This window comes from Tupaia chinensis, unplaced genomic scaffold (assembly GCF_000334495.1).
Source record: "Tupaia chinensis unplaced genomic scaffold, TupChi_1.0 Scaffold000023_1, whole genome shotgun sequence".
Lineage (NCBI taxonomy): Eukaryota > Metazoa > Chordata > Mammalia > Scandentia > Tupaiidae > Tupaia > Tupaia belangeri.
The window spans coordinates 1,835,997-1,854,069 of NW_006159453.1; the positions used below are offsets into that span (position 1 = coordinate 1,835,997).

The 18,073-nt window shown below is 41.4% G+C and overlaps 1 long non-coding RNA gene and 1 pseudogene across 1 annotated transcript; one reads left to right on the top strand and one right to left on the bottom strand.

Annotated features, from left to right (window-relative positions):
- The first annotated feature begins 8,202 nt into the window (after positions 1 to 8,202).
- Positions 8,203 to 8,643, top strand: LOC102473034 (ubiquitin-conjugating enzyme E2 variant 2 pseudogene; annotated as a pseudogene).
- Positions 8,644 to 9,743: 1,100 nt separating this feature from the next.
- Positions 9,744 to 16,105, bottom strand: LOC114007205 (uncharacterized). Its single transcript, XR_003548825.1, has 3 exons — positions 16,006 to 16,105; positions 14,541 to 14,911; positions 9,744 to 9,820 (listed from the first exon to the last, which is right to left on the bottom strand). It is a non-coding gene; the product is annotated as an uncharacterized LOC114007205 (long non-coding RNA).
- Between the last annotated feature and the right edge of the window lie 1,968 nt (positions 16,106 to 18,073).

Sequence of the window (18,073 nt, forward strand, 5' to 3'; positions counted from 1 at the left end):
TTCTCACATACATATATGAAATAGAGTACTTAATGAAAGTAATTAAGAACAAAGATGAAATTCTTGGGTATCACAACTAAACACCCTCTGGGCCTTGCTCACTCTGTCCCTTTCTGGTCAAATTAAAATAAAGTTAATAACAATTATTTTAAAATAATTAGATGTAAGATGGACACTTACATCTAAAAGAGAAAGAGGGAAAGTACCCCTAATGCGGCCTAGTCATGCTGCAATCTTTTTCCTCTAATTCTCCATCTCTTCAGAATCCTGGGCATGCAGGTGTGCATCCCACATGTTTTTCAAGTCACTGGGGACAGGACTTGAACCCTGGTTGTCCATATGGGACAAGACGTTTTCTGTGCAGTACTTAACTGCTGTACCTCAAAGCCGATCCTAAGATGACATTTCAGCTACGACTCTGAGGAAAGTGTTTCAGGCAGGAATAAGAACAACAGCCTAAAGTGGGAACTAATCTGTTCTACTTAAAGTAAAACTGTAGGCCACAAAGAGTACAGAAATTGGAGAGTTGCATGAAATAGAAAATAATAAACAGTGTCTAGATCACACAGGGCTCTAAGGCCATGGTAAGGATTTAGATTGTTTTCCTCTAGAGGGAAGCTTACTAAAGACTGAAATGAACAGAATAAAAGTAGGAAAGCCAGTCAGGAGGGAATTCAGTAAGGGACTTTAGAACTAGTCCAGGCCAGAGATCAACTAGTCTTGATCTAAACAGCCACAATCCCTCCAATTTTCTCTTCCCCAAACCTTCCCCTTTACCAGATAATGGCACAATCATTCAACCAACTCCTCAAAACAAAAACCTAGGTGTCTTCTTTCCTTTAAGCCTCCCCACTCCACCACAATCAATCCATTGGCCAATCCCTAGATAAATGGAACAATTTTTTCTTCTCTTTGAACGTATTCCTTTGTGGGTGGGTGTGTGTGCAAATGCACATGCATGCATGTGCATGCAAAATCTAACATTTTGTTGAGAATGTGGCTTTCTCTTTTTTCCTTATGGTACAATAGGCAGAGAGAAAACACTTAACGGCTATTACTGAAATTTTGGCCCACATAATGGTTGACATTTACAATTTCTGTCATGAAATATGCAAAGCATAACTTTGAACTACATCCAATACAACTTGGTGGGCCAGGTTACCACTTGCTGCACTCCAGAGAAGACAATAATGTGCCTTTGGTACTGTAGCTACTACTCCTCAACCAGTTATTATTTATAAACTGCTGGTGACTATTCTACCCCAGTTTTGCTGCCCATTTTGCAGGGATTGGTTTAGTCTGGTTCTACCATTTGCTGTGGTTCTTGGGCTGCTAATAACAATATTCAGCCTTTCCTTGGTTTCTAACATGGTCAGGTCAAGTACAATGATCCCAACGTCCATTCTGAATAAACACTTGGCAAGCATATCAAAACAAGGAGTCATACTGGAATAAATGTAAAGGAAAGCGCAAGACCTTGAGAAGAGACAGTTGTGATCTTTTGGACTTGTACTTTGCTGACTTTATGTTCTCTTTAATTTTTTTGGAAATAATGTTTTCTTTTTTTTTTTTTTTACGTTTTCCTATTTTTTTTTTATTTCAAGTTCTTTTACACATTCAATCATGTTATTTAGCTTGCAAAGTGAATATTCCAACATGTGTATATTTCTCCCCAGTCCAGTTGATAATATAAAGTTCAATGTTACTGCATGCATCAGAACAATTCTCTATTAACTAACATGATTTGTTGACTTTGGTTTTAGTACAGGGACAATTATTTTTAACTGAATACATCAGAGAGATAAATAGTTCAATTGCTCCCAAATCAGTTAGCTCTACCTCCAAAATAAATGTCAAATTTTCAGTATTTTTGCAACTACAACTCTAGCCCCAGTCATTGACTTATTTCACAAAGACTCATGCTATAACCTTCAAACTAAACTGTCCATTCGTCCTTCAATCTTATCTCCTTTGATTCTATCCAATCATTTGGCTCCAGCCATACTCTTCTTTCACTTCTTTGCAATACATCAAGCCATTTCCAGACTTTGGGTCTTCATGGTTTTCCTGAAATGCTCTTTTACAGATCTATTCACAATAATTTTTTCCCCTATTGGGCACATGAACCACCAGAGTCAGAAAGAGAGGGAGAGGCATTGCCTCATAGGGGGAACGGTCATGTTACAATCTCTTATCCATCTCTTCTTCCATTTAGGATCTTGGACATGCATGTACACATGCCCAGTGTGTTTCTGAAGCTTCCAGGTCCCTGACTTAAGCTGCATGGGTAGCCATGTGGAATGTGGCTGTCTTAACCACCATGCCATAGCACCAGCCCCACAATCATATTTTAAGCCCCTCCTCCCCACTACTCTGCTTTCACCACTACCATGTTTTTTCCCTTGGTGGTGGTGGTGGTGGTGGGGTCTACTTATTCACTGAGTCTCCCCACTCTCCCTTCCTCACCTCCTCAAAATCTTCCAGATGAACCGGGACTTTGTATTAATCTACACTATACTTCACTGATCAAAACAGAGTATATATATGTTAGAGAGATTTTTGCTATAAGGCATGTGCACTCACTGGAGAGACAAAGAGTGAGAAACCACCTCCTTGGGGGGATGGTCACATAGCAATTCCTTCACTCTGTTCTCCTCTAGAGATTTTGGGCACGCACACACACATGCCCAGCATGAGTTTTAAGCCATCAGGTCGAGGACTTGAACCTCAGTCAACCATTATGCTAGCTGCTGGTCTCGAGAACAGAGTGAAGATATATATAAGATATAGATATATAGATAGATAAAAGTAAAGCATTCAGATTCAGTTTTATGTTAGAAATAGAGAGATATAACTTGTTGATATGGGGGGGGGGAGAGAAATCAATCAGTTTTTACTTATAGATTAGACTCATTATTGCTCAGGAAACAGCCTTTAAAAGTAAATAAATAGGGGTCCGATGGTGACACAGGAGTAAATGGGACAATCTGTGAGACAATACATGGGAAGGTTCCTGGCTCAAGTCCAGAGACCTCCTGAGTATACCAGGCAAACATTTTCTCCTGATCCAGGGCTGGCTGAAGGCTGGGGAGGAGTTATGGCATCAGGATTCTATTGAGGTGTTATCTTTCTCTTTCTCTTTTTCTCTTTCTCTTTCTCTCTCTTCCTATGTTTATAGAAGAAATAAACTTTCAAAAAATGACAAATGACTAACAATTATAAAATGCTTTATCTTGGGGCCGGCAAGTAGCATGGTGGTTAAAGGCGCTGGACTCCCACATGGCCGACCATGGTTCAAGTCTCAGACCTGGTGGCTTGCTTCCTCCCTTCCTCTCTCCCTCTCTGTCTCTCTCAGATCAAACTGGAAAATAATCATGATAATAATAAATAAAGTTAAATAAAAATAATTCTTAAAAAAATTTTTTTAAAAATTTAAAAAAATAATAAAATGCTTTATCTAACCTTTTCAATTTCTCAAACCCTCAAGTCTTCTACACACATTTGTAGAGGATCTAAACTGTTAGTTTACAGTAGATGTTTTATAAAAATTAACTTTCCTTATCTTCATTTATCTCATCTTCTATTTCCTCTTATTTAACAAGTGCTTCATCTCTTTCCTATAACAATCATCTGTTCCTTTTTCCATAATCCTGTTGATTTTTTTATTTTTAAATCTACATTATGTATTTCTATTTAATTAGGTTAAAGAAGGCCTTCTTCAACAGGAAAATTACACAATACACTTACCACTTCTATCCACCACAGTACAGTAATCAACCTACCCTTATCCTCAGAGGATACATTTTTAGACCCCCAATGTATACTTGATAAAGTTTAGTTTATTAACTAGGCACAAGAGATTAACAATAACTAGTAATAAAATACAAAAATTGTAACAATATACTATAATAAAAGTTTTAAGAATGTGGTCTCCCTTAAAATATTTTACTGTATTGTACTCAGCTTTTTTCAGATTGTGATTAATCATGAGCAACTAAAGCCACAGAAAATGAAACTGTTAATAATGGAGGGTTATTGGGACTAGCAGTTAGCATAATGGCTATGTCGCTGGACTCCCACATAGTCGACCATGTTTCGAGTCCCGGACCCGGCGGCTTAAACTCATGATTGGTTGCAGTAGTTGCTAACAGCAAAGAGAGTTACGAATTACATTACTTCCAGATTAACCAGGATGAAGAAGAGGAGGAAGATGAGGATTAAAATTCATTTGTCTGGAATATTTTGTATGAGTTCTTGAATAAAACTTGGGAACTAAAATGATGATTTATCCTTGTATCTCTGCAGTGTGGATTGAACAGAAAATTGGAAATCACATGGGTGCCACTCATTTCTTTGTAATTAGACTTTTTTTCTGCTTGAAAATTTCAGTTCTCATGGTAGTAAAACAAAATAGGAGAGGCTACTTTAAGGGAACTGATAGTGATTTGACATTGAGCAGATAGACAAGGGTTTGGAGATGAGAGCTTCAGTTAGTCACTACTTTTTAAATAAAATGTTACAGTCCCTTGTTTCTAGTGCTTTTGTCAAAGATTCAGGAATATAAACATGGGGCTCCTTTCATTGAAAGCAAAACAGGTGACTTTTTGAGATTTTCTCTAGTGGGAAAATGACAGTGTCAATAAAATGCAGGTATCTGGGGTATTTTTTTTTAATTACAAATTACTCCTAATTCATGCAATTATGTATGCTAATCCTTTTTCTTCCTGTAGAAATAAAATTTAACATTGGTACATATTCTACTTACCATTTATAAAAGGGTTTGGAGAACTGTTGTAAAAGTTCCAGGTTTTAAGTAAATGTATACGAAAATAAGTTTGTAAATAATCACTGTTTCTACAAGTCTTTGCAACAAACTGACTGGCATCCAGCAGAGGGAGCTGGAGGCAGGAGTAGTAGAGCTTCCAGATGAGGCTACTGCATTTCCCAATGATGGGAACCCTTGCTGCTGAGCCCCTGGAGGCATTTATAGAGGTGGGGCACTAGGAGACAGGATTGGGAAACGATTCAGGCAGAGGGGGAGGATGTGGGAGCTGCCTGCAACTCTGCTTCTATGCAACTTAGGCCATGCCTGGATTTAGTGTCAAAAGTCATTCTACAAAGTGGTGTGCCTGCAAGATAGTGGGGACAGAAAACGAGGTTTCCTTTGAGGATCCTATGCCACTCATCACAGGCAGAGGCTAGAGAACTGTAAGAGGTGGTTATCCTGGCTGGAAGATGTAACTTGCCCAGATAGGGCCTTTGAAAGAGACCCTGATGCCTGATGGTACCCTTCTGAAACTCAAACAATTCTGCAGAAATGTCTGCCTTGTTTTATAATTGCAGTGTGTAAAATTCCTGTTTTTAAAGAGTTTGCCTACAGCTGATTTCCACACCTGAAATTTTTGTGTTCTGCAAGTTGTGGAGCTGGAATTGAAATGTTTTAGTCTTAACCATGGCTTCAATTTAACATTTGGTGCTTCTTGGATTGAGTTTAACATGTTGAGGCTTTCCAATTTCATTTGTGGTAAAGGCTCTAGCATTTTCTATTTCTATGCAAATTTCTCAAAGCAGAATTGTTTGTATGATCCTCTTCTGCCCTCAGAGAAAGCAGAATTTCTTTCAAATGTAACTGAGGCATCAGTTGCTCTTTGGCTGTGGCCCTTAAACCATGGTTATTAATTTTCTAAGTTTATGTTTATGACTTGGGTTTGCAAATATTACTTGTTTGTCGCATTGATGTTCCCATGTAGTAATTTTTAGTTTGGTTGTAAAAAAGTTATCCCTGGGCTGAAATTAGTATATAAGCTTTTTTTTTTAACTAGTCCCAGATTTTAAAATTTGTAATAAAATGGAAATTCATTGGTTAAAAAAAAAAAAGAAAGAAAGAAAAAAGAAATACCATGTGATACAGCCATCCCACACTGGATATATTTCCAAAGGTAAAGAGAAGATTATTTCTGGCCAGCAGGTGGTGTGGAGGTTAAGGCGCTAGATACCAGGTGGCTGACTATGAGGGAGGTAGAGTCCCAGACCTGGAAGCTTAAAAATCATGCCAGACACATGTGCATGCATGCCCAAAACCCCGAGAGAAGACTGGAAGAGAAATGATTACAACATGGCCATTCTTGCTGGGGGAATGATTTCTTACTCTATCTCTATATCTCTGGTCAGGGCATGCGCCCTATAGCAAAATCTAAAACAAAACAAAACAGCATCTCATAGTTACCAGCACTACCCTGTTCCACTGTGGCATTATTTACAATAGCCAAGATATGAAAACAAACTAAGTGTCTAACAGATGAATGGGCAAAATAAATGTGATGGACACACATAGCACACACAGAAGTTATGAAAATTTCTTAATTGCCAGAGGGTACATGCACTTGCCAGAGAGAGGCGCAGAGACAAGAGAGAGAGCACCCCCCAATGGGGTATGGTCACACTGCATTCTCTTTCATTTATCAATCCTACTGGGATATGAGGCATACATGCACACATACCTGGCATTTTTTTTTTTAGAGAGAGATATTTTTGCTATAGCGTGCATACACTCACCAGAGAGAAAAGAGACAGAAAGTGAAAAATCACCCCACTGGGGAAGGACACACCTCAATCCCTTCTCCTCCATTTGCCTCTTGGGATCTTGGGCATGCACACATATGCACCCAGTGCGAGTTTTAAGACACCAGTTTGGGATTCCAACCATGGTCAACTACATGGTGGTCCAGCGACGTAATGATTACGCCATCTGCTGGTCCCATACCCAGCATGTTTTTCAGGCTGCCAAGGCCAGGACTCAAATTGCATGCTTGGCCACATGGGATGCAGCTCCCTTAACCAGTAGGCCACAGGGTCAGACTAGAATGTTTAAATATTTTTAAAGCAATTTTAAAAAGGGAAATCTTACCATTTACAACAAAATGGAGAAAATTGTGCTAAGTGTGATAAGCCAGTGTAATAAACACTGAAAGACAATTATATGATCATATTCGTATGTGGGACATAAAAAAGTCAAATTCATGAAAATGGTGTGTAGAACAATGTTGGCCAGTGGCTACAAGGTGGGAGAATAGGGAGAAGTTGATCAAAGGGTACAAACTTTCACTTACTAAATGAACAAGTTCTGATGTACAGTAAGAGCAGTGAGTGATGTGTTGATTGTATTGTGATCATCATTACACAATATATGAACATTTCAATCTGCACATTGTACAGCCTGAACATAAATGATCTTTATCAATGAAATACTTTTAAACAAATGAATTAAACAAAATTCTGGAGGCCAGCAAGTGCCATGGTGGTCAAAGTGCTGGACTCCCCAATGTAGTCAACAGCAGTTTGAGTTCCGGACCTGGAGGCTTGAATCTCATACTGGGTGCATGTGCATATGTACCCAAAATCCTAAGAGGAGAATAGAGAAGGGATTGCAGTGTGGCCATTCCCCCTGCAGGGGTGATTTCTTGCTTGCTGTCTCTCTGTCTTTCTGGTAAGCTCATGTACCCTATAGCAAAAAGCTCTTTTAAAAAATTCCGCTAGGGACCAGCAGTTGGCACAATGGCTATGTCGCTGGACTCCTATGTAGTCAACCGTGGTTCGAGTCCCGGGCCCAGTGTCCTAAACTCATGCCTGGCGCATATGTGTGCATGCCCAAGATCCCGAAGGAGAATGGAGGAAAAGGGATTGTGGCGAGGCCATCCCCCCGGGGGGGTTGATTTCTCACTTTCTTTCTCTCTCTCTGGCAAGCACATGCACCCTATAGCAAAAACCTCTCAAAAAAAAAAAAAAACAAAAAAAAAAAAACCAGAAACAAAAACGAAATAAACAAAAAACCTTTCCACACAAGACCCTGCAAATGGATGTTTCTAGCAGTTTTAGTCATTCTTGCCAAAACTTGGAAACAACCAGAACTCCTTTAGCACATAAATGAATAAACTATTACATCATGATAATGGAGTATCACTCAGTCCTATAAAGAAATGAGCTATTGGGGCTGCAGGAGAAGATGGCGGTCTCCACAGGAGTTAAAGTTCCTCAAAATTTTCACTTGTTGGAAGAACTTGAAGGACAAAAAGAAGTAGGCGATGGTACGGTTAGCTGGGCCCTTGAAGATGATGACGATATGACACTTACAAGGTGGACAAGCATGATTATTGGGCCACCAAGGACAGATTATGAAATGAGCTATTGGGGCTGCAGGAGAAGATGGCGGTCTCCACAGGAGTTAAAGTTCCTCAAAATTTTCACTTGTTGGAAGAACTTGAAGGACAAAAAGAAGTAGGCGATGGTACGGTTAGCTGGGCCCTTGAAGATGATGACGATATGACACTTACAAGGTGGACAAGCATGATTATTGGGCCACCAAGGACAGATTATGAAAACAGAACATATAGCCTGAAAGTAGAATGTGGACCTAAATACCCAGAAGCTCCTCCATCAGTTAGATTTGTAACAAAAATTAATATGAATGGAATAAATAATTCCAGTGGGATGGTGGATGCATGGAGCATACCAGTGTTAACAAAATGGCAAAACTCTTAGAGCATTAAAGTCGTCCTTCAAGAGCTATGACGTCTAATGATGTTCAAAGAAAATACGAAGCTTCCACAGCCACCAGGAGGACAAACATACAACAATTCATTTTAGAGGCTCTCAGATTTGTTTTAAATCAACAGCCTTCTACTCATGTAAATGCCTTGGTTAAATATCACAATGCAAATACCCACACATTAAGTGAAAGAATTCCAGCTGGTAAGCATGACGGACATTTGTAAGAATATATTTAATATCTGTGCACCCGTTACGTTTCCAGGGAACGAGGGGAAAATGCAGCACAATTTTTTTTCTCTTGTTAGGGCGCTGTCATTTCAACGTGAGCCTGGAGTACTCGAGACAGAATTCGAGTTTTCAAGATGAAAGCATGGCAAGAAGTGTCAGATGGCAGTGGTGTCAGCAGGTGTGTTTCTGAAAAGTGAAAAATCTCAAGAAGGAAAAACAGAAATGGCATGCTTTATCCATCTCGCTTAGTGAAAGAGCTGCAGTCGAAATTGTTTACGGTAGCAGGTACAATGAATATTGTCACAAACTGTGTTAATTTTTGAAGTGGTATGGGTGCTATTAGTAGTATAAAAAAATATGTTCAGGGGGACCAGCAGTTAGCATAATGGCTATGTCACTGGACTCCCATGTAGTCGACTGTGGTTCGTGTCCTGGACCTGGTGGCTTAAACTCATGCCGGGCGCGTGTGCGTGTGTGCCCAAGATCCTGAGAGGAGAATGGAGGAGAAGGCATTGAAGCATGGCCATCCCCCCTGGGGGGTGATTTCTGTCTCTGTCTCTGTCTGGTGAGCACACGCACCCTATAGCAAAAACCTCTCAAAAAAAAAAATATATATATCTATGTTCAAGATTGTCTTGATACTTGTATTTATAATAAAAAAAATGTTGAGGGGGCATATCAATGAATTTCTGTTAAAAGCTGTTCCTGTGTATTACATGTAACAGACATGTTAAATATTTGTTTACAGTTTTAACAAACCATGCATTTAAGTTGAAGTGAAATCAAAAAGGAAATAGGTGTATGGATATGTGAGAAGGGATTACAACACCCTCGACCCCCCCCCCGGGGGGTGCTTTCTCACTTTCCCTCTCTCTCTCTCTGTCTGTCTCTGGAGAGAGTACCTATTCTATAGCAAAAATTTTTTAAAGTCTACTTCTGTTTCTCTTGATAGAAGGTATGTGTACTTACCAAAAAGAGGCAGAGAGCTAGGGACAGAAGAAATCACCTGCCACAGGGAATGGTCGAAGGCATGTACATCTGTGTGCTAGGAGAAACGGAGAATGGATTGCAGCACGGTCGTGCCCGTTGCCAGTTGGTAGTGCTTTCTCCTTACCTGTCTCTGATGAGCACATGTGCCCTCTGGCAATTCAAAACAATAAATTTAAGTACCGGTGACTGAAGGCTGAAGATGAACTGACATGAATGAACGGCTCTGGTAACTGTCACTAGCCAAAAGGATAGCTAATATTTGAAAATCCACTTGTGAGAGGTAAATACTCGGCAATCCTTGGTTGAAGGCCCCTGTTTCTAGCGTAAGGGGGAGCTCACTGTTCAGAAATACAGGACTAAGACTTTTTCTGGTTCACAAAGTATGCTTTTTAATTATTCCAGTTGTACTGTTCACAGTATTTTAATTTTGTTTAATTTTTTTAAGTTCGTGTAGCCTTTCATAATACTTGGAAAACTTTTGTCCCTAGATAGCAAGCCATCTCACTATTTCATTTTACTTTTTATTAAATTCTTCCAGTGGGCATGTATCCTTGTAGAGAAAAACAGAGTAAAAGGGAGAAAGCACCCCCAATGGGGTATGGTCACATAGCCAATCCTTTGTGAAAATTCACTGATTCTAGTGTTTACAGAGAGTTATTATTGTTATTTCTGCTTTCAAAACATTTTTGGCCCTGGATATATTTCTACAAAGAAGTCCTCGGCAGAAGAAATCAAGACAGTAATGGGCCAGCAGATGGTACGGTGGTTAAAGGCGCTGGATTCCCACATGGCCAATGATGGTTTGAGTCCCAGACCTGGAGGCTTGCTTTCTTCCTTTCCCTTTCTCTCTTTCTCTGGTCAGATTAAAAAATAACAAATGGAATTAAATAAATAAATAATCCTTAAAAAACAAAAACAAAAACAAAAAAAGAACTCCAGTAAGAATTAGAAGTTATATAGTAACCACCAATTACAATTAATCAGACAATGTGTTTATAAATGATTATAAAAATTTATTTTTTATTGAAGATAATCATGTAATAGTGTACCATCAACTTATCAAATCATATGTATGGTTTCATGAACAAATTGCCTGAAAATGATACCACTTTTGCCCCTCAGTAACTTATAAAATAGTGTTGGGAATTCTGAATAAACTCTTAAAAGACAATGCCTCACTTAAAGATTTAAAAAAAAAAAAGGCAACTTACTTGTATTTTAATATGCACATAGTATGAAATTATGATGAAAATGGTAGACAAAGATTTTTTTTTTTAATTTGAAAGATTTTTTGCAATAGAGTCCATGACCTCACTGGATAGAAAGAGACAGAAAGCAAGAAATCACCCCCTAGGAGGATGGCCAGACCCCAACCCCTTCTCCATTCTCCTTTAGGGATTTGATGCATGCATCCACACAGTCAGCTGAGTTTTAAGCTGCTGGGTCCAGGATTTAATTGCATTTAGCTATGTGGAAGTACAGGGACGTAACCATTATGCCACCTTCTGGTCCCAGGTACAGTGTCACATACTTGTCTCCCCAACCAACCAGGTCCCCTCCTATTTAGCAATTTTGTGTGTAACTTCTCAAAAATTGCATTTTTTTTTGCACTTAATTCATCTTACAAAATGACCCAGGGAAACTTTTCTTTCTAGAGAATTTTCCAGTAAGGTGTATGCTTGCCAAAGAGATAGACAGAGACACAGAAAGTGAGAAATCAACCCCAGGGGGAATGGCCACGCCACAATCTGTTTTTTATTTTCCTCTTGGGATTTTGGGCACCCATACACATGCACCTAGCACGAATTTCAAGCTGCTGGATCCAGGACTCGAACTGCAGTTTACCATGTGGGAGTCCAGCACCTTAACTACTATGCCACCTGCTGGCCCCCAGTGAAACTTTTTAAATAGCTGCATAATGTCATTATGCAGTTATGAACATACAGATATTAGTTATTTTCAGTCCACTATTATATACAATGTTGCAGTGAATATCCTCTAAATACATAATTACATTATGCAAATACTTATTGGCTATATTCTTATAAGCAATTCCTGAGTCAAAGTTTTTAAATTTTGCTAGATGTTTAATTATTCTCCAGAGGTTTTGCCAATTTACATTTCTACCAACAATGTACAAGATTAAAATTTAAATTTCCATGAGAGCCTTTGAGGTTGTGGTAAACATTTCAGTCATTCCTGACAAATTCTATACTGCAAATCTTTTCTGAAATGTATACACAAGCTAAGAAGATGCTTTTAAAACATTATTAAAAAAACAAATTAAATGGATGCACAGATTTATCAGGAAGAGTTCAATCTCTTTGGCAAATGTTTCCCCCTTTTGAAAACATCAGGACCAATATATTTGAGTTTGTCAAGAAAATAAAATTTAGTTCCTCAATGGTTACTCACCGCAATAGTGTACATTTTAAATTGTGTGGAAGGCTAAATTTTAGGTAAGTATGCACGTTTAAAATTTTTGCTATAGGGTGTATGTACTCGCCGGAGAGACAGAGGGAGAGAAATGAAGAAATCATCCCGACGGGATGACCATACCGCAATCCATCTCCACCCTCCTCTCGGTAACTTGGGCATGCACACACACATGCCCAGTGTGAGTTTTAAGCTACCAGGTCCAGGACTCAAACCATGGTCTACTACGTGGGAGTCCAGCAACATAACCATTATGCCATCTGCTGGTCCCAAGTATAAACTTTTTGAGGCTTTGAAGAAAGATTGTTTAAAAAGCTAATTCTGGGGACCAGCAGGTGGTATGCTGTTTAAAGAGCTGGATACTCCCACATGGCTGACCACGGTTCGATATGGTGGCTTTCTCTCTCTTTTTCTGGTCAAATTAAAAATAAATGAATAAATAAAATTAAATAAATAATTCTTTAAAAAAATATAAACCTAATTCCATCCATTTCAATGAATGAAAGAGAGTAAGTCCTTCTGCTGGGTGGCACTTCTGGTATAAGTTCACAGTAGGACTTACACATGTAGGAAGCAGTACAGCACAAAACTACAGAGCTAAGAGTCTAGGAATCAGATTGTTCTAGGACTCAGAAAATTCAAATGTAATCTTCACCGTGATGAGCTCCCACTGATTCCAAATCTTACATCATCAAATGAATAGTCTGCAGTTCAAGGAAGAAAACAGTTTCTTCAAAACTAGGTTGGGGTGGGGGGGACCAGCAGTTAGCGTAATGGCTATGTCGCTGGACTCCCACGTAGTCGACCGCAATTCATGTCCCGGACCTGGTGGCTTAGAACTCATGCCAGGCGCGTGTGCATGCGTGCCCAAGAATTGCGGCGTGACCATCCTCCACTGGGGGGTGATTTCTTGCTTTCTGTCTCTATGTCTCTCTCTGTCTAGCGAGTGCAAGCGCCCTATAGCGAAAACCTCTCAAAAAAAAAAAAAAAAAAACTAGGTTAGGGGGGAAACAGCAGTTAGCGTAATGGCTAAGTTTCTGGAAGTTAGCGTAATGGCTATGTTGCTGGACTCCCACATAGTTGACCGTGGTTCGCGTCCAGGACCCGGTGGCTTAAAACTCATGCCAGGCACGTGCGTGCCCAAGATCCCAAGAGGAGAATGGAGAAGGGACTGCGGTGTGACCATCCCCCCTGGGGGGTGATTTCTCGCTTTCTGTCTCTATGTCTCTCTCTGTCTGTCTGGCAAGCGCACGTGCCCTATAGCGAAAACCTCTCCAAAACAAAACAAAACAAAACAAAAAACTAGGTTAGGGGACCACAGCTAAGAAGAAAAGCATGAGCTCTGTGAAGGTGGCCCACATGGGATGGCTGGAGACCTCCCTGAGTACGCCATGGCTGTGTGCCCATGATCTGGGGTTGACTGGAGCTGGCGGTGGATCACAACCTAGCACCCCTTTGGGGGTGTTGTCTGCCTGCCTGTCTCCCTCTCTCATGAAAGAAGTAAACTACAAAGGGGCCAGCAAGTGGCATGGTGGTTAAAGACACTGGACTCGCACATGGCTCATCATGGTTCGAGTCCCAGACCTGGAGGCTTGCTTTCTCACTTTCTTCACACACCCCAGTCAAATTAAAAATACATAAAAGGTTAAATTAAAAAAAATAAACTTTAATAAATGAAATAAACTATAAAATAAAAACAACAATATCCCACTAGATCAGGCTTGAGTTAAGGTCAAAGACAGAAGTTCAAACTGTATTTTTCATGATCATCTTCTCATCTGCTCCTCCCTCTGACTGAGAATAAGGCACACTCCCTATTCTGTGGGGACTTCAAATAACACCACTTCCTGAGGTCCTTGTTCCCACATTCCTGTATCTAACACTACTATGCTACCTTCCTTCCATGTAAATGTCAAGTTTCTTTAAAAATTCTTCCCTTAGGGACCAGCAGACGGCATAATGGTTATGTCACTAGACTCCCATGTAGCTGACGACGGCTCGAGTCCCAGACCTGGTAGCTTAAAACTCACACTCAGTGTATGGGCGTGTATACCTAAAATCCTGAAAGGAGAATATAGGAGAAGGGATTGTGGCATGGCCACCCCCCAGGGGGTGATTTCTCACTTTCCATCTCTCTGGTGAGCACCCGTGCCCTGTAGAAAAATCTCTCCAAAAAAAAAAAAAATAAGCCTTCTATGAATCCTATCATTTCCTTGCAGCCTCAGTATTCTGTTCTGTGACTCACATCAGAGTACCCTAAAAAAACATATTATCTGTACTTCACACTTGGCCCCAAACTATTTCTCTAAATTTCCCTTTACACGAAGGTTAATACTTACCATACTTAGTTGTTACATCCAATGGACTCTTTCTGAATCTTCTCTTACTCGACCTCTCAACATCAGTCACTATTGTGACTCTTAATTCTCCTCTCGTTTCCAGGATACCATTTTCCAAATTCTATTTGATCAGTTATTAAATATTTATAAAGCACCTACAATGGTGCCAAGCACTGGGTTGGGACTTGGGGACACAGTCTCTTTAGAGACATGTAAATAGGTAAAAATACGACACGTATAAGTAGTGCTAGGACAGGTAATAACACTGTTAACAGAACGAATACGAGGATCGGAGCAGACTTCCAAAGTTATCTCCTTCATAATCTCATCTCCTGCTAATCCACCAACGTTGCCCAAGGTTCTTCCTTTCCCTTAAAACAAACAAAACAAAACAAACAAAACAAAATTCTACACACTCCCCTTCTGCCAAACTCAGTCACTCCAAGGTATCAAATACCTCTATGCCAACGACTACTTAATATACACTTCCACATTCTGGTTATTTACTGTGTTCTTATAACCCACCCCTCAAAGCACTGCTTTTACCGTCCCTTCACACGTGAATTAATGCAATCACGTTCTGACTCCTGCCAAGCACTTTAAGATCATAGGTTCAACACTGTCCACTGTAGCAGCCACTAAGAAACTGCCATTCTCCTCTCCCCCTCTCCCAGCACACATATTCACGACTTCGGGAGATTTCTCTTTACCTGAGCTTCCTCATCACCCTTTAGCCTAACTTCTACTTGTCCCAAGACCCGGCTGAGCTCACATTTCTAAGATGAAGTCTCCCCCCATTCCCTTCCACCCACCCTGGCCCTTCCCACGAGACTCAAAGCACCCTGTACGAGACTCAAAGCACCCTGTACGTACCTCTAAATTCTTCAACGCAGGCCAACGTGCAGGGAGGTCAGGCCCACCTCCCATTCCGCGCGCCCAGCAGGTTGAGGATGTCCCAAGAACTTAATAAAGCTTAATTCACGGTTGCATGAATAAATGGATCAAGGGCCAAGATTTCCTTGTCCCAAAGGACGACATACAGAATAAACACAACAAAAATGCCAGCTAAAGCTAAAACTCGGTACTTTCTCTGGCGTTCCCGAAGCCACACCACACAACAACCCAACACACATGACCAAAGAGAATGTTCTCCAGGGTGGGGGAGGCCAACTAGTCCCCGCCTCCTTCTATCACCCCTTGCGAAAACACTAAGTATTTGGGGGCGAAGAAGGAAAAATAATTAAAAAAAAAATCACTGGGGCAACGAGTTTGTAGTAGCTAAAGTCCACGCAAAGCCCTGGCAGCTCACCTGGGCTGCAGGCACTGGGTCGGGTTGGCCCCCAACTGCCTTTCGGGCAGCACAGCGGTGATGGGGGAAGGGAGGGTGGGAACAAACGGTTGTTCCCACACCGGACAGGACCCGGGGGCCAGCCCAGGGAGGAGCCCTCCGCAGAGGCTGTTTTACCTCTTATAAAAAGGAGCGTGTCTGATTGTCCCTTTCAGCTTGCACAAGATGAAGCGGTGCAGGGCAGCCGCTCTCCACCGTCCACCTGCCGTCGCCGCCAGCTCTCGCCCTAATGGCGGGGGGCGGCCCCCAGCGGAGCCGGGCGCCTTTATACAGGCCCGTCGCAGGCGGCCTGCCTATTGGCCTGAGCCTGTCACGTGGCCCCCGGCGGCAGGCACGCGGAAGGCGCGCGAGTCTCGGCCCTGCTGCAGTTGCCTGCTGTGCTGGGCTTCTTACTCATTGGGTTCACGTTCGTAGAGCGCCTACTCAGTGCTGGATACCACGAAGAGAGCTGACGGTTTAAGAGCAGGAGCACCACCCTCCAGGCATTTACGGTTCCAACAGCAATTAATAAACCTTATGCTGTTATTTCGGGGGCTCCCAAGTTTTGGCTTGTAGTGTCGTTATGCTTTTCTCCACGACTCCTGTCTCATGCACATAGAGAATGCTTAATATTATCCAGCAGCTGAAGCTAGAGCCGATAGTATTTTACTGGGTTAAAAGGGGCACCTAGAAGCTGTTTCAGAACAGCTGCTTGTTGACCGTGATTTAGGATTTGAGTACCTCTTGGTAATCTACAGATATACCAAAAGTGCTAACATGTATTGGGACAATGTATTTACGATAGTAATAGCCTTTTGAATCTGACAACAGTGTTTCTGAATTCTTAATACCCATTCCTGGGTAGATTTATAAATGAATGAAGGAGGGAGGGAGCAAAAACAGCAGACAGCTAGCTAAACCAGTCAAAAACCATCCAGTTTCCTGAAGAGGAATCTAGGGGGCACTAATGACTTGTCTTAATTCAGTCAATTTAATGTGGGATGATAGATCCTCAGGACCAGGGATTCACATGCACACACAAAAACAGTACATCTATCTACTTACCAGAGTAAGTACCTCGATTGACAGGCATTTTTTTTCTGGAGAGGTTTTTGCTATAGGGCGCGTGTGCTTGCCAGACACAGAGAGACAGAGAGACAGAAAGCGTGAAATCACCCCCTGGGGGGATGGCCACACTGCAATCCCTTCTCCTCTGCACACCCGCCCAGCGTGAGTTTTAAGCCACTGGGTCCGGGACACAAACTGAGGTCGACTGCATGGGAGTCCAGCGACATAGCCATTACGCTAACTGCTGATCCCAGATTGGCAGGCATTTTTTTACCATACAAAGACTCTTTTTCTTCAGAGAGATTTTTTGCTATAGGGTGGCAGAGAGACAGTGTGAAATCACCCCTCAGGGTGGAAGGCCACACTGCAATCCCTTCTCCACTCTCCTCCTGGGATTTTGGGCACACACACTCATGTGCCAGTATGAGCTTCAAGCTTCTGAGTTCAGGACTGTAACCATGGTCAAGAACATGAGAGTCCATCTACCTAACCATTACACCCTCTGCTGGTCTGGAGGAAAGCTCTTTTTATTCAAAACATGAAAATGGCTTACTTTGGTCAAAGAAAGGATTAGAAGGCCCTGATCTGCAAGTAACTTGATGATCAAGGTTTTTGAGGAAGGCCTTCCTGACATGTCGCTAAAACACTATACACCGAGGACTAGGTCTACATGGGAGGCCATGTTGGATTCTCCCCCAAGCTAAAACCCAGGAGCGGGCCAGAGCCTGTAACTGGGGAGGCTGGGGCAGGAGAATCTCCAGATAGAGGCTGATCTGGGCAACATAAGGAGACCTTATCTATAAAAACAAAGAAACAAAGAGGGTCAGCAGGTGGTAAGGTGGTTAAGGCTGGGCTCCCACATGGTCTACCATGGTCTGAGTTTCAGACATGGTGGTTTGAAAATCACGCCAGATATGTGTGTGTGTGCATGCATGCCCAAAATCCTAGGAAGAGAATGGAGGCAGGATTGTGGTGTGGCCATCCCTCCTGGGGGTGATTTCTCACTTTCCGTCTTACTGTCTCTGACTGTCTGTCTCTGGCAAGTACCTGTGCCCTACGGCAAAAACCTAAAACAACAACAGCAAATTGTATTCAATCCATGTTTTTTTTTTTTTTTTTTTTTTTTTTTTTTTTGTGT